This window comes from Micropterus salmoides, unplaced genomic scaffold (genome assembly GCF_014851395.1).
Source record: "Micropterus salmoides isolate LMB-PRFRI ecotype aquatic unplaced genomic scaffold, ASM1485139v1 Ms_hic_scaffold_17, whole genome shotgun sequence".
Classification (NCBI taxonomy): Eukaryota; Metazoa; Chordata; class Actinopteri; order Centrarchiformes; family Centrarchidae; genus Micropterus; species Micropterus salmoides.
This window is the reverse complement of record NW_024040817.1, coordinates 17,776,124-17,800,972: the sequence shown is the minus strand read 5'-3', so window position 1 is coordinate 17,800,972 and position 24,849 is coordinate 17,776,124. Positions and strand designations below refer to the sequence as shown.

General features: G+C 39.4%; 1 protein-coding gene across 2 annotated transcripts in view; it reads left to right on the top strand.

Annotated features, from left to right (window-relative positions):
- Positions 1-24,849, top strand: part of atxn1a (ataxin 1a) — a 93,314-nt gene that overhangs the window by 19,696 nt on the left and 48,769 nt on the right. The window contains exons 2-3 of one of the 2 annotated variants that reach the window (XM_038725608.1): positions 1,148-1,378; positions 6,751-6,938. The gene's annotated coding sequence lies outside the window, so the exon portion shown is untranslated. The remainder of the gene's footprint in view (positions 1-1,147; positions 1,379-6,750; positions 6,939-24,849) is intronic. The other variant, XM_038725607.1, reaches the window with a different exon arrangement.

Sequence of the window (24,849 nt, the reverse complement as noted above, 5' to 3'; positions counted from 1 at the left end):
AGAAGCCAGCAATTAAAAAACAAGAAGATTCAAGGTATTTCCTTCAGGTCTTTATTATGAGATATTTGCATTTCCCTCTTCAAAGTCAATCTTTTAGCCAATAGCTTAGTTTGACCCAATTTCTAGCAATCACCACTCAGTCAAGCTAACATGCAAATACGGTGTGTTTTAGAGTTGTTTTGCATCAGTGTCCTGTGGTACATGACATGTTCTTCTGAAATTTGGGTTTTGGGCCAGGCATACTGCTAAACAGAGCTTCATCTGATCTTCCCTATCACTCTCTTTGTGCTGTCTAAGAAATTAGCTTTACCTTTAAACAAAGAAGCATTTTTAATCCTGTTTTTGTTTGTAGTCTTTGAGTTTAATTTGAGTTTAATTGGTAAAGGCAATTTTGAGATTAGCCCATCTCTGATCCAAAAATATATTGATATGGTTTCGCTTTGACTTTGACATTGGTATCACTTTTCTGGTTGGTGCCACCTGAAAGTTGAGCCTTAACTTTGCCTTACATAAGCGAGCAAGCCATCAAGAAGAAACAGCTCTCTCGCCGCAGTTAAAAGCACGACAGACAAGTAAAAGAGTAGAGGTTGACTCGTCATTCAGTCCACTCTGACAGGAACGAAATTGTGGGGGCAAGTGAGACTAAACGTTTGTGTCAAGGAGTACAATGAGGTCTCATGAAACCTGCTCTTACCGTAACAACTTGTATCCCCTTGTCTAATACGGCGGTAGAACATCCGTAATCCGGCCATTATTCGTACTGTCTGCTACACTGTCAGTTACTATTGGTTATGCCTGTCGCATAAAACATTTTATATTTTAAACATTTCAATATTTATTTTTAAGTATTGGTTGGGTCATTCTTTTTGAGGGGAGTTTGGTGCACATGATGGTGTGCTCGAAAGTATGTGTATTTTGGTGAAGGACAGATGACATTGAGAGCTCTCCATATAAGTGTTTTCTGGATTTTGTGTGTAGTATTTGAGTGAGAGAGGGAGTTAAAGGATCAGAATCGGGAGATTATTACTATGCGTGCGTGGGCAGCATATAGGTCTTTTGAATGTTTGGAAAACTGTAAGTTGAATACCCCAATTTGTGTGTGCGCATGTGTACATCTTTGAAGACTCTGTGTGTTTGTTCCCTGCAGGCCCCCCTTCCAGCATATTCCCCTTATCCCAGTGTTGGGATCTAAGGGGGCCGATCAAAGCCGGGCTCCCTGCGACTTCTGCGTCTCCAGGCCCTCTGCACTAACGCAGCTCGACTGAGGGATGCTGAGTAATTCCCTCAGGTGGCAGCTTGTGCTCTGATGTTCCGCGTTCGCACACTCTGTCAGTCTCACTTACACATGGTAGCTCCCCACACTCGTGTGTGTTCACAGGTAAATACACGCACACATACGGAAGAGTAACCGAGGAATTTCTGTTTCTCTTGCTTACACATTTCTTTTCTGGCTTCTTTCGTTATATATATTTTTTATCTCTTTCACACACTTTTCTTCTCTGCAGCACACAGTGAGGAGAGTGTATGTGTGTGTGTGTGTGTGTGTGTGAGCTCTGCTCTGTATTTTATTCCCCCTTGCTCATGTATCTGTCACGTGTCATGGTGATGTTGTTATGTTGTGATGTGTTGCCCTGGAGAATGCTAGTATTAAGAGTGGAGAGATGAGGAAAGGAGAACAGATAAAAATACAAGCGGAGAGAAGAAAAGGAGAGAAGAATGTGAGACCTTGTCTACATTAAAATCTTCTGATTTAACGGCGGAGCTGCTGAAAATATTTTCTTTCTGGGGATTTACAACACCAACACTGATCTGAACTGAAGAGATGCACTTCAACTTACACTGTAACTTTTTTCTCTGTACTGAACTTTATTTTTTAAAGTTTTACTAAAGAGAAAAAGCTTGCTGTGTGACAAATACAGCCTTGATAGTGTGTCATCAAGTTGACCTTGTACATTCCTGTGTAAAGTAATGTGATCACACCATGGCATTAAACAGCTGTTATTATTTCATAAGAGGTTTAATGACATAAGGAGAGACTCAGTTAATGTCCCCACCTGTGAAGCCCTAATAAAGGGGAGTGAGAGCTTCAGCAAGTGCTTTCAAACTAAACCTCTCGAGCTTTTTTCCTTGACAGCAGGCTCCCGATGATGTCTCAATACTGTGTGTGTGCTGTCAAAATATGTGCATGAGTGTTTTCATCTTCATTTATCTCTGTACATGTACAGAGAATGAAGATGAAAATGTCACCGTCTATTTTAGCTGCACCACTACAGTATCTGTGCTGTCTCTGCGGTTGCATTGTGCATATATGCATACTGTAGTGGAGACGTGTCAGCAGGGAAAAGCGTGATCATCAGGTACACAGAAGCACATTTGGGACGCTTTTAAGTGTACTGAACCTTGACCTGCAGTGATAGTGCTGAGGGTTAGTGAGTGAGTTGCATAACCAAGAGGTAGTTCATGTTTCTGTCATTGTATGTGTTGTTCCTCTTTATTCTTTTTCTCCCTCTCACTGCTTTTCTCACTTTCATTTCATTGAGCTTTACGTGCAGAATAATTCAACAGTATTGCCAAAGCAGTTACATATAATTAATGTAGATAATAATGAGTTGGGATATTTGAACATGAGTCTGCAACAAACCTGAACACATGGAAATAAATATGCCGATATCGAGTATTATTGGAATTGTGTGTAGTGCAAATTTTATAAAAATTTATATGTTATAATATTTTGTTATATTTTGTAATATCAAAGTAATTTAGTTCAGTAAATATTTTTTCTCATCCTATGCTGATAGTCAGAATTTTATTTCACACCTTTTAATCTTGATCTGCGACACATTGTTGGACATGCAAATGTCTATTTCCGGCTCATGTGTGTAAATAGTTTCTATGTAATGTAATTTATTCGGACTAGTTTACTTTGTGCTTTATGGAGAGTCTTAAATTCATGCAGGTATGAATGAGTGTTTAATACAAACTGTCTGTTTATCTGAAAGAAATGCTTCAAGCTCGCACATGTCTTTTGTAGGTCTCTGATCACTTGGGTCCTAATTATACCCCTTCTCATACATGAAGGGATGTAGGCTGGTGCAGACTGGGCTGTGCTCAGCTAACCAGCCAATTGTTGGCCCCTTAGTTGCTGGTCTTGTTGTGTGCAGCCAGTGAGCCCAGAGCCTGCAGTGCAATCCAAGAACTTTGCAACGCTGCACTTTCCTGTTTTCCTGCTTGTTTGTTGCAGTGTATCTTTTGCAGAATAGCCAAGTAAAAGTCAGTTTTAGTGGTATTCCATTCGGAGGCCTGTTGCCTTCTGGTGCACTTGGTCCATTCCTTTTATTCAACAGTTTATTCATTTGTTCTTCATCTACATACAAAGATACAAATAAAGAACAAAGGCAGCATAAGGAAAGACAGGCTTGTGGAGCCAAACAAGCCTGCAAGGGAGCATGAAGTGCCCTCCTAGCCTCCTGAAAAAGTTTTAAATTAATTTAATCACATGAACAAGCTGATGTGACAGAAAATGTGACAGAGATGTGTTGGTAAAACTGTAAAAGAAAACAATGAAAAACATAATACAACCTGCTCTAAATAGGCAACCTATAGAATTGAGTTTCTTGTGTTCCTCTATGTCTAAAAGGTGTGGATGTTTTCGCTAACAGAAGCATTAGCCAGACAAGCTAGGTCAGGGTGTAATGCTGCAAGAAATACTGCTCTGCTCCTCAATACACACACGCACACACAAACACACACATGCACGCACACCCCACCTATGGCTTAATACTAGCATTCTCCAGGGCTATTCTTGCTGTGTCCCTGAGTGTGCACGTGTAATGTGTGTGTGCGTGCATGTGTGTATGATCCAGCCCTGTGTGCGACAGAGGGACAGCAAGCAGGGGACCAATAAAAAAGCAAACTGAAAGGGGGCAGGGCATAGTTTCATAGGTGTACATGGAGATGTTCACATCCACACCCACCCACACACACACACACACACATTCAGGCGGTATTATTGAGTGTGTTGTGCGACAGACAGGGAACAGAATTCTAGGTTGCTGATTAGGAGGAGAAGCTTTCAGTTGTGTTTGTGTGTGTGTGTGTGTGTTTATGTATTTACAAACCTGTGTACACTGTTCACAATATTCAGGCTACTCTTTTCCATGAAACAGATAAGTGAATCCAGGTGAACACTCTTTCCCCGCATTGATTCCAACTCTGAATTTGATAAAAAATAGGTGTTGATAGTCAGTGTTGTGTGTAATTGTTTCAGCATTTCTGAGTTGAGTGTTTTCTAGCTCTCTACACATTTGTACACATTTCTATGTAGGCTGTTGCTGTCATGTTAGTCTGGTTGCTCCACTATTAGCCCCTCCACATCAGCTCTCAAAGTTACGCATATTCAGTGATTGATGAACAGATCATATTGTTACATTCATTTTCCACAAATTTTACAGTAGGTAAATGCAGTTTCACAGGACTGGCGGTTAAGAGTCAGGTACTGTATGTTTACTATGATAATTAGGCTGTTAATCTGTGCTAATAGTACAGAAAGTTACTTCAGTAAAATGTTTTTAAGCCATTGTGTAAATAGAAAATCTGTCATGTAAAGAAAGCTGGCATTGGATGTCTGGTCATATTTGTAATCTTGTTTACTTATTCTTCTGCTTTGTTCTTCAGATAGTTCCTGATGCCCAGCTTTTAGTGCAAACAGCATTGTAGTGTTTTATAATGTTCTGTATTGTTGTTTGTAATGTGGAGCATGTGTTGAGCTACAGCTACTCTAATTGTGCAATTTGAATTCATATAGAATTAAATAACATGACAGTCACAAGTCAGGGAGTATGAAGCAGATCATGTGCTGAATTATCAATGTTTTCATCTTGGACTGGTGTTTGTTTGTGTCTTTGCTTGTGGAAGTGTTTCTCTAGTTGTGGGTGAGTGTATGTGACTCTAAATACTGTTGTATTTACATGTCTGTACCAGTTGTCTTACAGGTTTCACGTGCCTGCATGCTCCTGTGTGTGTATGTTTTTAGAATGTCAACTTAGTACAAACAAGAAGATGTGTGCTTTAGTATCTGTTTCTGTCCCCGGGGCCTAGTTGTCACATGATCAACTGACCTGATTTTATGTTGCCAAGGCGATGCCTTGTTTCAGGGTTCAACTTAGTGCTCAGCTCCGCCCCATGACCTTGGGACATGTCTTTGTTGCCGTGGTAACAGCCTCCAGGTTTACTGTACATGAGAAGAGTGCGCGGGATCGGTGCACCAAGCATTTTTCTCTGTACTGGTGCATCAAATTATGCACTTTACCACATTTAGGGAAGGGAAGCTTCACATGCTCCTTTTCAGGAACACTTCAACATGATCGTAAAGTTAGATTCACACCTGGATGATACATGATACAATGTGGCGTGCCCCAGGAGTAGTTTGAGATTAAGTGCTTTGCACAGTAGTTGTAAACAGAAGTTTTGGCAGTGCTGGATCTGTAAGTATTTGACCTATAGGACTTCATGGGCTTTAACACACTGTATTGAATCAGTGTGTATTTAGTCACATGTTTTGTGACTGTTTACCAGTGATTTAAAAGAAAAAGCACTCACCATTTGTAGCGTAAAATTATTTAAAGATTTTAACAACAACTCTGTCAGGCTATGACCCCAACAACAAGAAAACCAACAAACAAATGGAATTTTGTTTCCACAGAAATACTAGTTATTACCGACTTTCCATTTCACCATAATAGCTCTCAGTTTACCAGAGGCATTTGGTCAAAGTGAAACATTGTCCTCACCAGAAAGCGAGCCAAGCTCATGAAAGAGAACTAAATGCCTCCAAATAACTATGTTTTTATTAAAAAAAAGGACATATGCCTCAAACCAGTGTCTCATGCGGGTAAACAAAGCGTGGTTGCCATGCCGATGGGGCGTCAATGTATAAATAGCACTGGTGTTTGTTCTGAAAACTCCTGAGAGAGGGAGCGAGAGGGAGAGAGAGGGAGAGAGAGGGAGACAGACATCCACAGAGACAGACAGTGATAGCCAGTGTGTAAAATCACAAGCACAGACATTTACAGATGCACATAGCAGACACAAATTTGGATCTTTATGAAGGAACAGCTACTACTGCCTTTTAGGGTTCAACATAGGGCTCTGTCAATCTTGTCTGGGACTGCAGTGGCAATCAATATGCATCCAAAGTCAATAGGTTGCCCATATTAATATTTACACACATTACCATTATAGAGGAGTGTTTTGGTGTGTTGTTATAGCAACAAAATACTGCAAATAACACCACACCAGTGTTGTTTCTATATGTGTTGTTTATGTTGTTATATTTTATGTTTTTTCTTTTCACCAAAGATTAATTAATTGTCTTGCTGACTTTGAAGAGATAACTTAATAAAAATCGATACATTCGTGCTCAAGTGAGCAAATTAGTCGTCCCTACCTGTCAGAATAGTCACTATGACTTTTCTTCATGCTCCACTGTTCTGCACAACTGCCATTTAAACCGAACGCAAATCGTTTTGTGAAAAATAAGACTTGACTGAAGGTTAAGCTGATGATTGTAATTACATAGCAGTGTAATTACATAGCAGTGAATTTGGTTATTATGCAGTGATAATTGAGATAGAACAAGCAATAATCATATCAGGAAAGATAAGATTTCCTGCTGATGTGTAGAATGATGATGATGTGTAGCAAGGAACAATTTGAAAATGGTGTAAATGTTTTATCTGTGTTTCCCTGTAGGGAATGGTGAAAGCACCTACAGACAGACAGACGTGGACAGACAGCACAGGCACCAGGAACGCTTCCCTCCCATTGGTGGAGAGATCCAGACTTCGCACCAGGAACTGCAGCTCCAATCGGTTGTCAGCTCTCAACTGAGCAGCAGGCTTCACCTACTCCGCCAAAGTAGCTCTGCCTCCTCTGCTCAGGTAGGATGGAAGTGTGATGGAGTAAAGGTCTTGTCCACATGATGTGTTTGCTTGTATTCGAGCAAACTCTGGTGCATTTGTCCTTTTGGTCAAATTAGTTTGGACACCAAAGTGGAAGAAACATGGAGTTTTATGTTATGTGATATTAGCGTGATTTCAAAAGCTTTTAAACCCATCTGACTGGGAACTGTTGATAAAGCAAAAAGGAGTTAAAACTTGATGGTTTTTGCTTTTGTTCTACTTCATGAATTTCAGCATTTTTAGTTAAAAAGCCAGTGAAAGCGCAGTGACCACAGAATAACTATTCTTTTTCAGCTTGTCCTCATTATTCATTGAGCTCCAGTTTCTGTCTTGACTAATGATGCTCATGATTGATAATTTTTCCGTGAGAGTCTTCAAGTGACACGAGATGAGGTAAAAACATGAGATGCGGTAAAGTGTTGCTGTCAGTCACCAGAATTAGCTTTTTCCCATGCATGTAGTGCTGGTCATGCATGATGAAGAATCTGTTACCTGTCAGTCCATATAACTTCATGCTTACACATCCTGGTTTATTAGCAAAAAAACAGCAAGAACGCAAAACGGACCAGGAGTAAACCAACTTGGGCCAGATGAGCTGAACTACAGGTGTGAAAGCGACCTAAGCTAGCAGCCGACTTACAGCAAAATGTAGTTTTTCTTCTGTTGATAATAATAACAATTATGTGTTTTTATTTAATTACATCAATGCACTAGACTAGTGGTTCCCAACCTTTTTGGCATTGGACCCCATATAACAAATCAACTTGTAATTGCGACCTCTCTTCACAAATTAGATAAGAAGATAACCTTAAATAAAAACCTTTATTTGTCCCACAGTGGGGAAATTGCGGTTGTCTGATGGCTTTAAAGCAGATAGTAGATGGGTAACAGGGAATGACCTGATTGTCAACTAAGGCTGTGGGGGGAGGAGGGGGGAACTCTGGTGTTGTCCAGAGTTACTAAGCTTGTCTATTAAACACGAGAGGCGACACTATTTTATTTTCGTTGGCCAACTTTTGAATTGAACCTCAAACTGATTATTTTTTGTTTGCTTACTGGGATATAAAAAGATGGACTGGAGATAAGGACGCATTAATTTCTGGTTGAACTGTGGGTTTTGTATTGAACACTTACTGTGGTGAACTGTGTTTTTTCTTGTGGTCTGTAGGTAGGCCGACCTCTCATATTATTTAATGCCATGACTTTACTCAAATTATCTTTCTCATAATATTATAATTTGATATATCTTCTCCACCATTGCTCATAATAAAAATTCCATTCATCATAACACAGGCCTGACCCACAAGAAAGAACAGTGTAGTTCTATCTATCTATTGTGTTGGTCATACTACACACTGATTTACTGCATGTCCATTTTGAATAATACAGAAGGTAAAGAGCTTAAAAATGAATCGCATATTAAATTGCAATATTGGTAAAAAACAAAAGCAATTAGATTATTTTCGTTCAGCCCTACTTTCAACAAAGGGTCCTGACTGAAATCCGGTGACATTTCCATTACATGGTCAGCATCTCAAACCTTTTCGCTTAAAAGCCTGAATAGGGGGGCAAAGTGTCCAGTAGTTAACAAGAGAAAAAGCAGAAGTGTGAGAAAAGTCAGAAAAAATTCACCTTTAATTATCTTGCGTGCCCCATCTTTAAAGTCCTTATCGCTGTGGCCCAGGTTCGAGTCTGACCTGCAGCCCTTTACTGCATGTCATCCTCTGTCTCTCCCACATTTCCTGTCTGTCCTGTCATGAATAAATCTGAAAAAGAAAAAATTATTATCTTGTGTGATCCCCTGTATTTTTGATTTTCGATGTCTCTCAGTTCAATTTTACAGTCTCCTCTCCCTCCACAGACCCTCCCTCCTCTTTTCCTCCTTTCTGTATCCTCACCCTCAAATGTATCTATTGAAGCCCCTCCGTCAGTCCTTTATCTTGGTCTCACTAGCTGTGTGTTGAAGCTACATTCTCTCATGAGCAGAGTGAATAGAAGGGCTTACTGAGAACAGTGAGAAAGCCAATCCCTGCCTTTCGTCTCATTGAACACATCCCTCTCCTCTCCTCTCCTCTCCTCCTGCTGCTCACTGTTCCTACTGTCTCAGATGGGTTGTTGTTTTTATAGATGTATTTCAAGACAGGAAGGAAGGGAAAGAGATTACATATAAACACAAACAAAGTACAGACTGTGTTTTTGTACCAATTTCAATGAAACTACAGACATTCAGAAGTTTACAGTTTTTCACAATTGCTAAAACACTAAACCCCATTCTCAGAACCAAATGCTCAGTGGCCTAAATCCATTTGTCAAATCAGTCAGTCTTTTGGCAAAACCTTGAACAGGTTCAGGTAGTTAAGACTCTTTTTGCAAAACTCTAAATACATTCTCACTAACTAAAACACATTTTGCACTGTGATGCACTTGTGTTGCAAAACGGTAAATGAATGAGGCACAAGTTAAACACAAGGCTGTAAGGCTGCATCCAGCACACCTGAAGGTTTTTTTCTCCTTTGCTTAGCAAGGGACAAGGTTGCATGTGATGTGGACGAAGTCCTATGGCTGGACCCAGCACAAAGAAGTGATGGTGAGGCAGAATGACTCTCTCCTTGACTTTGATTTTGCGGCTGCACAACGATTTTGAGTGTAATAGGCTTTTCATTTAGAGTTTTCTTTGTTCTTTGGGCTTACAGTACTGTATTGTTATGCAAGTGCTGAATATACAGATATTCAATCCTGTAATACTCGTAGTACTTAAAATATGCTATATATTTACTGTACTAAGTTGTGATTACTATACTTTTTTAAAATTTGAAAATGTGTTTCCTATGTGCAAAAAACATTTTTTGTAACTACATGCTCTGGATGCTGTGTTCTCAGTTTTTTTGATGTAGTGTCTAAAGAATGCTCTGTAGTGTTTTATGTATTGACTAGCTGTGTTTATGTTTTGAAAGCAGTGTTTGATTTTGAGTACAGATTACATGGTTTTGAGGCGATTGTTTGATAATGCCACAAGAGTCAGGGGTTTTGTGAATGTATTTTAAACATTAGGTTATGTGTTTAAAGTTTAGAGAAAATGGATGAAGGTTTCAAGAAATGTGTCTTACAAATTTTGAAAAGCTGTAATTAGTGCGAAAAATCATAAGACCCAAAGAGAACTGACGTCTGAGTTTCAGTTGCAGCATACCTGCCTTTTACTAAGCAGTTTTTTGTTTATTACCCTTCAGCAATATACAGTTAGACTTGACTCACCAACAGCATCATTAGATTTTTCTGTGAGGTACTTCATTGTGCTTGGGGACTTGCTTTATAACTATACAAATATTTTTTGAAGTTCAGACTAATTAGTTTATTAAATTAATTTTGTACCAATTCAGAGAGGAGTTGCGAGGAGGGGTGTAAAATAACTAGAGTTTCTGAGAGAAAGAATTAAGGAAAGGTAAGATTTAGATCAAATAAATGCAGGAAAAGTACATAACTAAATACAAATGCTGACTACAAAGTAGTCTTATAAGTTGATTGTTTGAATTGTCTGTTTCTTTCTCAGTCACAAAGATTCAAACTCTCCCTGCTTGTCTTTCCCTCCCTCTCTCCTCCTTGTCTCCTCCTTTATTCACCCATCAGTCTTGCTGAATGGAAATTACACATTTCACTCCCAGCTTCTTTCTGCTTCCTCTCTCTTTTGTAAATTCACTGTTGACAGATGCCTTTCTCTAAGCAGAAAGCCTCAGAAATGAGCAGATGGAGGGCTGACAGTCTAGAAGCTCAAATAATGGCGCTGGGCGGCAAGTCGTGGTGATCAACACATGTCAGAAAAAGGCTGTTAATGGGGGAACCATATAGAGACTGTCAGTCACCTATAGAGGGGATGGATCCATTTTTGTTTAGCTGCCTGTAGAGGATGTAATGTCAGAATCCAGTCGCCTAACATTTGACGTTTGTGTTAAGATGTTTGGCACGTGCCTTATGTTTTATCCTGCATGACTTATTACAGTGAGTTCAACAGTAGAATAGGCTTATGTTAGTAGACAAGTTGGTGCTAATGTGGCTCCTGTTTGCTTGTGTGTGCTAAAAAACAATCACTCTTATACAGGTCCATGTTGAATCTACTGTAGCTGTTTGGAAGCACAGGCATTTAACTTTTTATTTTATTTTAATTTGTATGTTTTAAAAACTTTGGGGAAAAGACCATTTTACTTTGTGTTTAGGGCAAGGCGAAAAACAAGACATCATATTAACCAGAAAACGTTCTTTCAATATTGATTTGACTGACAAATATATATACCTTTGAAAAATCAAATGTCAGTTTGTATTATTGATGACATGATTTGGTCATGTGCATAAAATGTTATGTTACTGTAAGTAAGCACTCTGCTGCAAAGTAATGGGTTTGCCCAACTAGAATTGCAAAGAATTATGACATAAATGTATATTTAACACAATACTATGTTAAGCTATAAAAGAAAATGGGAACCCTTTACTTTAATGGCCTGTAAATTCTTCATAATTTCTTTATGGTTTCCTGGAAAGAACCGTGTACTGCAGAGTACTAAAAATGGAGACAGTGTTCAGTTGTTAAACTTCCAACTCCAATAAGTCTTTTATTCATGCACAGTAAGTCAGCTAAACATGCAAAAATGTGAAACTTACAAGCATACAATTAGTATAAAAAATAAATTTTATAACAATTAATAGTTATGTGTGTCAAAAAATGACCTTCTCTTTTGAGTAAATTCCTATGTTCACTACAATTTGTATCAAATGACATACATTCACCCAGGAAATGTCCTTAGAATTTATTAAAACTAAATAACAGACCCATGAAGTATAAAACTAGATATTACTTTCATAGGTGTCCAGTTGATCTCTACACATAATTCGCAGAAATATAAAATATAAAGTAACAAAATCAGCCTTCTGTCTGCTATTACTAAACTGGAAGCGTCACATTGATCCACTCATTAAATTTTTTACACTGCAGGTCGACTGTAACTTTAAATACAGATAAAACATGGGGCTTGTTTGCAAAATATGCTTAGCTTTGCACAACAGTTGGTGAGATATATATATATATATGCCAAGAGAGAGAGTAAACTATTTTTTGTCTTGCAGGGGAAATCTGACATCTTTATATTAACTTTATATTTTCAGAGATTTATTTATAACATTTTTTTCATTTGAAACTGAAATGACTCCCACACACTCATGGCTAGGCTCAGTGCAGCCTGCAGCAACAGCTCACAGTAATCTCAAAGATGTCAAATTACCAATTAACCCAGCAATGCTCTCTATAATAACATATAAAAAAGAGTCACAGCAGCCTTTAGATGTCTAGAAATACCAGGGTTTTCAGTCCAAATGCTTTATACAAAGTAAACTGAACCCGTCCTTGTTGTTTGACTTTAGACTGCAGTAATGTGGTCGCATGCTAACACCAAAAAACTTTATCCAGAAAAAGGGTCAAAAGTATATACATTATTTGTTTTAGCCTGCTAAAGGTTAGCATTAACACAATTTTTATGTCAGCCATACAAGAAATGAATTTAAACTTTACAGTTTCAAGTTTCCTGTAGTAAGAAACCTGTTACATTTTGTGCCAATTGCTTTCTTGAGAGGGTTAAGAAACCTGAGTAAATGGAGAGGTCGCCCCTTCTCTGTGTGTGTGTGTGTGTGTGTGTGCGTGAGAGCATGGATTTCCCCTTCTCTGTTTTCTTGTAATAGCTGCGCTCTGCTTTATTTGATCTGGGCCCTCGCTCTCATAGTAGGATTGAATTGGGTTTGGAGAGCAAGAGAAACACGCACACACACACACACATGCACACACCTGACACTGCCAACTGCTACAGCAGTTGCCCCAGAGCGAAAGAGGGAGAGACAGAGAGGAGAGGAGAGGAGAGGAGGGAGTGAGGAAGGGAGGGAGAAGAGGGGCAGCAGGAAAGTAAGATATTTAAGGATAGGGGAGGTGGTGGGAAAACAAAGGAAGAGAAATGACAACTAATAAGACAGAGGGTTGATTATTGGAATGATCCGAGATGAGGAACATTGAAATGAGAGAACTCCCTTCTAATGTGGTACTGGCCACAGACAAGGAGAAGAAATTAATAATTAAATCAAGACACATTTTATCATTGATTTATCCCATTTTCTCCGTCTCTCTCGTTTTTCTTCTCTGTCTTCTGTCTGCCTTGCTTCTTCTATCACCTCCCCCCTCCCGAGCCTCTCACTCAGTTTCAATTTTGTCCTGCTGTCTTTACTTGTCATGCCACCCGTCTCCCCACACACACATACTGTGGCTGTCTCTGCACGCTAAGCAATTAGTTAATTACCTTGCCCAGTGTCGCTGAGTTCATACCGACTGCTGTCTTTTTTTGAATTACCAACTGGAGAAGAGAGAGGTAGAGAGAAGAGGAGGCAGAGAAATGAAGAGTGGAGGCTTGAATGAAAAGAGATACATTCTCAGTTGGTAGAGCTGACCTGAGTTGTGCCTATTGTGTATGTACTAGATGCTCTTAACAAGAGAGAAGAAAAAAACACATTGAAGTACTTTTAAACAAAATGTATTTGAATGTTTCAACCAAGGCCATTCTGTTTGAAATACCTCACTAAACCGTATCATGTCTCATTAGTAAAGGAAAGGCAAGTTTATTTGTAACAACTGCTTTACATATAACATAAATGGCATCAAGAAAAAATGTAAAAGAAACACATTTTCAATATAAAAAGTTGTATAAATACAATTTAAAAGAGTTAAATGGAAAAAAATAAGATAAAATAGGAGAGTAAAATTTACAGCATAGAGTAACCCCTAAAATCCACTGACTCCGGCTACTGCGCGTTGCGGCTAAGCCGCGGTTGCTGAAGCTAATCGCAGTTATTATTATTAGAGTCAATGCTTGTGAGTCCACCAGATGCAGCCGCAGTGCGTCCCAGAAGCGTCCCAGAAGCAGGTCCTTGCTCCGCTAGGAATAGGTAGCGGGTCTATTTTTGACGCAAGCGGCATCAAGCAGCACAGAGCAGATCGAACCAGGCAGGAAGTCACGGCATAGAGAATCCGGTCAATTTTCAAAATAAAACACCCTGACGAGACCCCCGATCATAAAACAACAATAAACACGGTTAAAACGGACACAAAAAGAAATAATTTACAGTTTTTGCCAACTGCTTACACACATTTTCAAAACTATGTATCCTTTTTTCAAAACTCTACACACAATTCCCACAACTGCTCACACAAAATGCAAAATGTCTCATATGTCCTTCAAAATGAAACACTGCATTCAAAATGTCACAAACACATTCTAAAATGAAGCATTTGCATCAGATGACAAACAAGCTTTTTAAAATAGTAGTTCTTTGATATACCATTTACACACTGTTGTTCTAAATCTAAAGCACTATGTGCTTTATTATGTGTTTATTATGCTGCATTATGTATACATTTCCTTACAGTGTTGTAGAGTGAAAGTAATCTGCTGAGAGGTGAAAAGTACACTATACAACAATGCAATGTTCATCAAAATATTACAGTTGGATACAGTAGCATACAAGAAACGCAAACCATAAACATATGTAAACCAAAAGTCTAAGTTCTTTTATTGCAAAAAATATTTATTTTACCATACTATACTGCAGAAAGAATTTTTAATTTCTGAAGGTTCAAATTATGGACGCCAACGTAAAGCGACTCAAGTTGGGCTTGACTCTTGAGTCCAGCTTCTCTCATGGTCAACCTGCTGTTGATCAGATGATCAATAAGTGTGGCCTGGAACTCATCAGTGATGGCTCTCCTTCCTTTCTCTTCTTTGCCCTCGTCTTCCTCCTCCTCCTCCTCTTCCTCCTCTTCCAACTCTTCCTCCTTGAACTTGTCCTCATTGTCGTCCTCTGCCTCTCCCTCCTCCTCCCTTTGCTGTCTGTCCATTGTTGGCATCCATTGTTCAAAACAGGTAATCTGTCCTTTGACCTATGTATAGGTCTACGGTATACTAAAGCAGGGATTGGTTAGTGATCAATTAAGCAGTTAGTGTTTGCACATGTGAGGAGTGGCTGTGTGACCTGGTGAATAAGTGTAGCATTTTGATTTGTTGAGTTTTGAAAAGGAAAGCAGGTCACTTCCTGTTAGATTTTTGTGTCTTAGGTAGAGAATTGTGTGTAGTGTTTTGAAAAAAGTGTTTTACGCAATTGAAAACTGAGTGAAAGGCTGAGAAATAGCTAATGGTTTTGGACATTTGAGATGAGGTTTTGCACTTTGAGTGAGAGGTTTCAAAAATTGTGTGACATGTAAAGATTTTGTGTGTAAGCAGTTACTTACTTACTCATAGTAGAAGCACAAAATGCAAACACTGTTTACAAATGCAATTATGGAAATGCAGCCTGAAGTTGACGGAATGAAACAGGGTCACATAGAGCTGAGAAGAAGGTAGTAGAAGCACTTTGACGCCGGGCTATGGACGCATCAAAACCGTGGCGCAGCCATAACGTGCCGTAGCCGGAGTCAGTGGATTCCTGGTGTAAGACGCTGATCAAAAGCCTCAAATTAATTTAAGAAAAGGCAGCAGGAAACAGAAAAGTCTTCAGCCTTGATTTAAAGGAGAGTTGCAGCAGACGTGCAGTTTTCTGGGAGTTTGTCCCAGATATATGGTGCATAAAAACTGAAAGTTGTTCAGAGATGACTTTGGGGACAGAAAGCAGACAGGTCTGTGTAAAGACATTTGTAAGGATATTGTTCAAATTTGTATGAATGTTAGAAAATAAGAAATACTTGTCTAGAGATGGTAGAGGTATCAGTTTAGAAGAGACTGTGTTTGAACTAGACAGTCTGGGTCTGTCCTCAACTAAACATCTAACAATCTTGCTGAAAATACTAAATTTTATCAGCTGTAAGTGTGAATTTATGTGACTGACACCACACTCTACATGAGGGGAGAAAGAGCAAAAAGGAAAAATATTACATTACATATACTGGGTTTGTTTAGGTTACAAAACTTGCCTGCATTTAGACAGCTGTTTCGTTATACTTATGTTTCTATTTTTGTAATTACGGAAGCAGCAGAAAGGGATTTTACTTTATATAAAAAAAATTTATGGATTTAATGAAAGGTGTATCTAATAAATTAGCATATTAGTCTTTGAAATCTCTCAAATGTGGTCCAGTCCCAAAGAAGAACTATAGAAGATAAACTGTAGCGTAAACTTTTTACAATGTTGTAATGCTCTGTAGCACGGCAGCACAATACGTCTTACATCTTCCTCTGCCAAATACCACCCGGCAAAGCAGTTATGTTGTAGTTTTGATAAAAACAGCAATTTGTTTTCGCACAGTTGATAGAATTGTAAAAGGGAATTTCAGGAAAAAGACTGCCCGTTCTGTTCTGAGAACCACAAAATAAAAACCAGATGAAGTAGAATAAGTCTTTTACAGTAAACTTCTGCAGCAGCCGTCGTGTGTTTACATAAGAGAGATGTTGACGTCAGGTTTAATAATCATACATGGGGTCCAATGGCTTCCCCCATAGGAGCTAATGAGGGTGTGTATGTCTGCTTGGCTCAGCCGCTGTGTACCATTACTCTGTTCTGATAAACATCACTGTGTTTACTGTGTGTCATTCTGCAAGTTGTGATTTGTATATGTGGGTACATCTGCGTGTGTGTGTACTGTACATTACAATACATTTATTCATTTAGCTTTTATCCAAAGCGACTTACAATTGCTATACATGTCAGAGGTTGCACACCTCTAGAGCAACAATGGGTTAAGTGTCTTGCTCAGGGACACATTGGTGGATGGGTCACAGTGGGAATTGAATCCGGGTCTCTCACACCAAATGCATGTGTCTTACCCATTGTGCCATCACCACCCCTGTACAGTGCGTGAGTGTATGTATATTAGAGAAACAGCCTTCAGTAGTTTGTGTTTGTGCCCCATAATAATATGCTGACCGCATATGTAAGTGAAATGTCAAATGTCATTTGGAGCTGTGGGGTATCGACCGGAATTCAGCCATCAGCATGGAAAGACATGTTGCTGTAGGTCATTACTAATGAGCCATACATGTGCTGGAACATTTTGTTTGTCTGTGTGTGTGTGTGTGTGTGTGTGTGTGTGTGTGTGTGTGTGTGTTAGGAAATGGGGGTGGATGCCTGCGTCTGCATTTTTGTGGTGTGTACTGTATCATTGTGAGAATGACTTAATATATCTAAGCATTTACCCTTATACCCCTGTATTTAAGAGTTAGATAAAGTGTGCGTTTTAGGAACTTAAGAAATGTGTGTGTGTGTGTGTGTGTGTGTGCTATTATACTCTGTGTGGGTGCTATTATTCACATAAGAGTGCTTGTCTGCCTTTGGCTTGATTAATCCGCTGTCCTTCCTAACTCCGACCCACTTTTGTTGCTCTTTTCTTTGTTTGCTCTTGATTCCCTTCTGCTTTATAGCATTAAGCAATGAGTAATGATGACTGACATCATCTCTGGCTAGCCTAGTGCCGACTAATTGGCCAGAGCGATCTGATTGCATTAGATGTTATTCCTTCAGGGTATTCCTTGTCCACCACCCCCACTTTGAAAGATATCCCTCATTGTTTACATGGAGCCACATATTGCTTTTGTGCTGCATTTGTTTTGGTTTTATTGTATTCACAGTAGGAATTCACTGGTTGGTTAGGAAGCAAGTTGTAAAATGTGCACTTTTGATTTATAGGTTTTGCATTTTTACCTGAAACGTGAATAATGTTAAAACCTGTGATTGCTGTCGAGCTTTGACTGGTCTTGTTAATTGCTATCATCTAAAATGCTCAGGATACCTCAAGCATATTACAAACACACTACAGGGACACCACTAAAATGTCTTTGGTTATTGCGTGGATGCTCAGGGTGCTCGTGTGAAAAAGCAATAAAGGTTGAAAAATGAAGTCGCGCTTTAGATTTACCAACAGCCATGAGAGGCTTTTTACTCCACTCATCTCTCTTCTCTCTGACTTCTGTGTCTTCTTTCTTTCACAGCAGCCACAGTAAGAGCCACCTTTTCAAGTGAGGTAAAATGATTATAGTAATGGATGCCCCCCACCCCCCCTAACACACACACACACACACACACACACACACACACACACACACACACACACACACACACACAACTCAGCCTTTCTCTTGCTCTCCTTCTCAGTCTCACAACTCTGTACATTCTGTTCTGTACATTAGTGCGGCCCTGGGGATGCCCTTGCTCTCTGCAGCTTAATGCAATCACACCTCCAGTATAAGTGCACGAGAGAGAGAGACAATTAAGTAGAGAGGTGAGAAAGCAGGGGAGATACAGAAGCAGACTGGTGGGTGGCAACTGGCGGGAGTGATCATCACATCAGAGGATGATAATTACCTGGAGACAGGACAGAGAAGTCATGCAAATTAGATAATTTACAGGTTTCCTGTCAGTCGAGGTATCTGTATAGTTTCTTGGCACAAATGTCATCTGTACAATCATGGAACTACTAATTTTCTGTTGCCTTTACAGCAATTTCATTATGATAGCTTTGAAGGCTGGTATGAGTGGAACATCTGTGAATATCAGTCTAAACTGATGAAGCTATAAAGTTTATATGAAATATGTTTTATTAACTTATTATTTTTACTTATTTATCGAGTTTATTTAATTATATTTATAAGGTCACATTTCTAGAAAAAATAAAGACAAACATACAGTTTCAGTTCAGCTCCAAATCTACATTTTGTTTATTTTTTACACGTAAAATGATGAAACAGAAAAGAGCAGGTCGTCCCCTCAACTCAAAAGCAACAAAGCAAACTTGTATGTATTCTCAGATGCTTTTATGGATTGTATGCCTGGATGTTCTGAAATAGTCAGGAGTTCATGATGACAAACGGTTTTCCCCAGGAGCAGGTGAGTTTAGTTCAGCAACTTCAGCTTTTAGTAAGATGAATGGGGATGGCCTTTGTGGTGCCTGAGAAGTCTTTATGCTGAGACCTATAGAGAGTTTATTGCTTTTACAACTAGGTTGTATGATAAAGTGCCATCTTTCTGACCACCCACCCTCTACGACCTACCGTTTGGTCTCCTAATCTCTCTCTGTGTCACTCTGGCTCTGTGCCTCTTTGCTTCTGTTGTTTTCTTCTCCTTTTCATCAACTTTCCCTTCATTTCCCCCCACTTTCATCTTGCTCTGTGTGCTCATTTCTCTGTCACTTTCCCTCTGCTTTTCTCTGCATGGCTCTCTCTAACTTCCTGTCGTTGACTTTTCCATACTTTCCTCAGCAGACACTGAGTGGTGTTTCCAAGTGGCAAATAGGATGGCAAGTTATGCTTGTGATCTAATAATCTGATACCTGAGCAATTAGCTCCAATCACTGCCTCCCACCCTCTGTGATTATTGAATCAATAAAAGGTTTGCTGTGGGACTCCAGTTGGTTGTCTTAAAAAAATCACACCAATATTCTTGTACTGTGTAGTGCTTTATATACTAAGCTTTCCTGCATCACAAAATTGCAATGATGCTGATGCATGCCCACTTACCAGTATCCCTATATACTCTTCTTCTCAATCCTTTTATGTGTGGAGAGGTATAGGCTAATAGCCCATTGAGCTAAACTAGTTTTCCGTCACTTGGGGGAGCAGAGTGAACTTGGGGCTGATGTAGCAACCTGTGGTTTTCTGAATGGGATAACAATGGCAGAGGCTTTGGTTGAAGGGTTTTAATAGAATAGTCCTGTGTGATAGCCAGCAGACATTTTTCAACAAGGCTTCCTGAGAGATTCTGCTGAACCTTCAGTAAAAGTGCTGCTTTCCATCAGAAATCTGTGCTTTTTTTGGTGCTCTGGCTCTGTTGCTTTACAAAGTCTGTTGAAAAGAAGATTTCTCTAACGATTATTTTAATTTTTAATTATATTAAATAGGAAATTTGCAGATTTTTTTTTTCAAATAATTTCTGTATCTTTTAAGTAATAAAAGAAAAGGCCAGAAAATATTTTAAAAAATGCTGATCACAGTTTATAGAACTCATTTTCAAATTGCTTGTTTTTTAGGATAAACAAAAGCAGCATATCCTCACATTTGAGAAGCTGATGCTTCAACTAATTCATTAATAGACTAATCCAGTTCCAGAACAGACCCCTTATGCATCTGCCCAAATGAAAGTGCGCAGTATCTAATGGTTTATTTGCTAGAATACATTTTTTTACTTCTGAGGAAGTTCTACATATAGCAACAGTAAATGAATTGCACTCTGTAAAATACATCTTCCCACTCCTTTACATGTTTTATCATTTCTCCTCTAAATAAAAATACTTTGTTGGGCTGAAATCCCCAGACTTTTCATGAATGCGCAACACACCTCCCTCTCAGCAATAATTCAGTGCTGTGGTGCTACACTCTGGTGGGACTTCATACAGCATTGTGATAGTATGAGATGGGGGACGTGCTGTACACATCATAGAGCAGCACAATGCTGTGAGCCTGCCACTGTACATAACTGTAGGCTGTGTTGACTGTTGTGTGGGAGGTTATATTAACATACACAGCGAGGAAGGACGGAACTGCCATAATGTCACATTATATGTGTAAAATAAGAGTTTGTGACTGGAAAAAAGGACAGTGAATCAAGAACATATCGAATTGATGTTCTTTTACCAGACTGCTATGAATATAAATCTGACTCGTCGTTATTACCATGCAAAGCAAAACATGTTTGCTTGATATCATTTGATTTCTAAGAACACCCTAATAATGTGTCTGTGTCTGTACTGTGCATTCCTCTGAGAAAGCTTAAATGGTTTTTGGTTGTCATCCCTAAAATAATTGAAGCATTAGTATAAATGGTGATGAGAGCAGCATAACAGACCTCAGAATCATTAATTACACTAGTTAGTTATTTACCTGCTGCAGGAGGGAAGAATGCTCCTGCATTGATTGTGTTGAAATAGCATGAAGGGTTTTCTCAACACGACTTGAGAGTAGGCTCTGAGCTGTTTGAAGGCGCTAGCAGGTGTGTATGTGTGTGTGTGTGTGTATATATACAGTATGTGTGTGTGCGAGCGCATGTTCGGAGGTGTGTGTGAATGCGTTTGACAGCCAGGATTACGTAACAGAGATGCCTGCTGCTGCAGGTCATTGTGAATGACAGGAGAAGACATACACACAGGCTCACATGTAAACCCCTCCTCCTCTCTCAACTAGTCTTTTTGATCTGCAACATACATACATACATACGTACACACACATATATACATATATATATATTTCAGGAAATGGTGCTTGCTTCCCTCCAGCTGTAGTGTGTTGGCCACATTTTGGAGTGAAAATGGCACAGTTCCTGGAAAAGGTTTACCATTGGACAGTGCATGCAAATCGACTCATCACATGAGGACACATGGACAAACATGCAGACATGCAACAGGAAACACACATGCAAAGCAACATAGGCAGTCCATCTACACACACACACACACACACACACACACACGCACACACACACACACTCTCACACACACACACACACACACACACACACACACACACACAGGAGCCACGGAGTTGCAGTTATAATGTAAAGATGTAATGCAGTCTTTAGTCTCAGCCCTTTTCTCTTCTCCTCCCACTGCACCAGCCGTACTAATGAATCGACAATACTCCTTTAATAGAAATCCATGTCTGCTAGTCGGTAGAGCTGCACTCAAGACAACCCATGCACACGCAATTACGTGTCTTTACATCCTTTTGCAAGCTCTTGCACAAATGCACACAATCACAGACACACAGACAACGCACAGAGTGAGTGGGCCGCTGTGGATGATGTGCCATGTGTGGAGGTCACACGGGTCCAGTTTGGGCACTGATTCTATTCTAAATGAAGCAGGAGTTTGTAAATTATTGAAATGCCTGTCCTCTTTCTCTGGTCCCTCTCCATCTCTCCCTCTTTAGATCTCTTTTTTTCTCTCTCCATTCCTTTTCTCACACACACTCTTATCTTCCCTAAAAAGAGAAAAAAAAGGAGGAAAGATCCTTCTTTTTTTTCTCTTTTATTCCTCCATTAGATAAGCGGGAAGGAGGGTCAGATTGATTTGTGAACCAGTAGTTCAGTGTTTGTGTGTGTGTGTGTGTGTGTGTGTGTGCGCGCATTTGTGTGATTTGAGTGATGTTGGTTAATCCAGTGTTGTCCTTGGGGACAGATTTGGCCCATATTACAGTCTGCTATTACTGTCTAAATTCTCCTGTGCATTGAGACAGTCATTATTTACTGCCGTGCGTCGTCCCAACTCCCTCACTAGCATTTCTTTTCATAAGGCTCCATCCAGCTCTGCAAAAACAGATACAGAGAGACAGACAGAGAGTTGAGATTTAAAAAAATACCTTTACATTCTGTGACAGTACTCTGGCAAAACAAATGCTATCATTATGATTTAAAAAGAAAAGAGCACATTCAACTTTCCAAATCATTTTAAATATTGTTTTCTTTTATTTTACATGTATAGCTGTATTATAACAATATGTGTGTCCTCAAAGAAAAGAATCATTGACCAAGATCATCTTTCTATTTTGTTTCCTACTAAGATCATTTGCCAGTTTTTACTTGATGACTGATTTAACCGTTACATTAACTTACGTTTGTTTGAAATTTTGACACTCGCTAAATAAGTACAGACTGAGAGAGAGAAACAGGTGGTCATTTAAGACTGAACTGAAGGTATAATTAAATACAGCACTTGCATTATCTATGGCATATGACAGTAAAACATGCACACGTACTCTACATGCAGTCTGCCTCCAACCATCATCCCAAACAGACTCAACAGAGGTCAGATTACTAAACCATATACCACCCACTGATAATGACTGATCAGCAGTCACAAACATGTAGGAACCAGAGGGAGAATGCTTTAACATATATTCCTCCCTCACCCCAGTCGTTTATCACCCAGGGCTTATCGCTGACAGCAGCTGTGCCCTCTACTTTCTCCTCCTGCCTGTCACAAAGACTTCCGGATAAACGCCCACCTAGAGGATAGTTGCAGCTTTTTGTTTGTATCGACTTGGTGTCATGTATCAATAGTCGGTGCCAATTCAAATGAGTATGCGAGTGGGGTAGATGTATATTGTGGCTCGGTGTTGGCAGGAAGACAGGTCTCTGTCGTGTTTTTATGACAGGAGTTGATGAATGGTGCACTAATAACCAGTGCACTCCGCAGGGAATGCACGCCATGTTGAGCATGTCAAATAGCAGCAATTGCGTCTTTTTGCTGATGTATTATCTTTGAAGAAAGATACAAAGGATTGGAAGGTTTGCACTCAGATGATCTATGGATGACTTTGTAAAGATTGTTTTGTTAGCGCTACACACTATTCTATTTTTCTCTTTATCTGTTCTTACTCTCACTCAGATATTGTCCAACTTCTGGAATTTATCACTATGTTTGATACCCAAATATTGGTTAACCACAACTCAAACGAAGAAGCTAGTTTCTTTTATTTATTTTTGCAGGTCAGTAGGTAGACATGTAAGTAAAACTGTCCTATAAAGTGGAGCTGAAATGATTAGTCGATTAATTGATTAATTGATTGATTAATTAATCATCAGCAGTTAATTATTTAATAATTAATTAGACAACAATACTTATAATATTCTTTATGTGCTATGAGAGAAAACTCATTACCGTTGACTGTTTTAGCACAAAATAAGTGATTAAAATAAACAAAAATCAAGTCCATCAACAGCGATCCTGAATGGATCTTTGGATTGCTGGCGTGGACTCCATCACTCTCCCTCTATGTTCTGCCTCTCTCTACTGCTACCTCTCTGCTCTTCAATATTGATAGGAGCTGTCATTGGTCCAGTTATTTATGAGGCCCCTCGCTGATATTTTTCCATTGGCCCAGGCCATACAGTAAAATTCTTCTAGTCAAATCTAATCCAGAGCGGCCTGATTTTCAGTTGTACAACAGACTGGCAGAGTCAAAAACAGAATGTGCAACGGATGTAAAAAATCGAATGATGGGTTTTCACCTTATGTACATGTATGACTGTTTTACAGCCTGTTTGCTTTCTCTTGTTTTATTCTCTTGCTCCTTCACTCCCTCCTTCCTAGAATTGCAGCCAAAGACTCTTTCCCACAACCTTTTCAGACCTGTGTGTGTATGTCTGTGTGTGTTTCTGCACAGAAGCCTTAAATAAGAGACAAAACGAAAGCCACGCAAGCCTTGAACGCACACCCGCCTGTATATACACACACACTTATACACACACAAGTAGAGTAGAGGCCTCATTACACCAGGCCCCAGGGATTTGTGTTGGAGCTATTTCCTGTTTGGAGCTAGGGAGAAAGGGGAAGTAGTGAGGATGAAATTTGACATAACGTCAGCGGTGGTCTTCCTGTGTGCTCTACTAGGGCCTGGATCTTACCCAAAGTTTAGTTTTCCATGGCCATTCACTTGTACAGTGGCCCTCAGCACAGCGAATTCAGTAATCCTGGGGCCAGTTCCACAAAAGCTATTTTTTAACAGTTTTTACACACAGATCACAAATTATTGTCATTTGCAGATTGCAAATAATATATATATAATAATAAGTCTTAGAGTTCTTTTAGCTCGCGTCGCAAGTATCCTGTTAGTTTTAATGAGTGAAACGTGTCAATGTAAGCATAATGCAAATTAAAGCTTGCATGTGGCAAATTTGATGAAACGGACACCAGGTCTACTGTATCTCATAGTCCAACACACATGATGTTATGAACTTGGCCTGTCTGTTATGAGGCCGGGAGACCTTGTTGTCCTCCGCTCAAAACACTAATGCACTTACTGTCATTTCATTCATATATTAATATATGCATTAAAGTACGACTGTATGACTGGATATCAAAGCCCAATAAAAATGTGTCCATAGTAGAGAACTG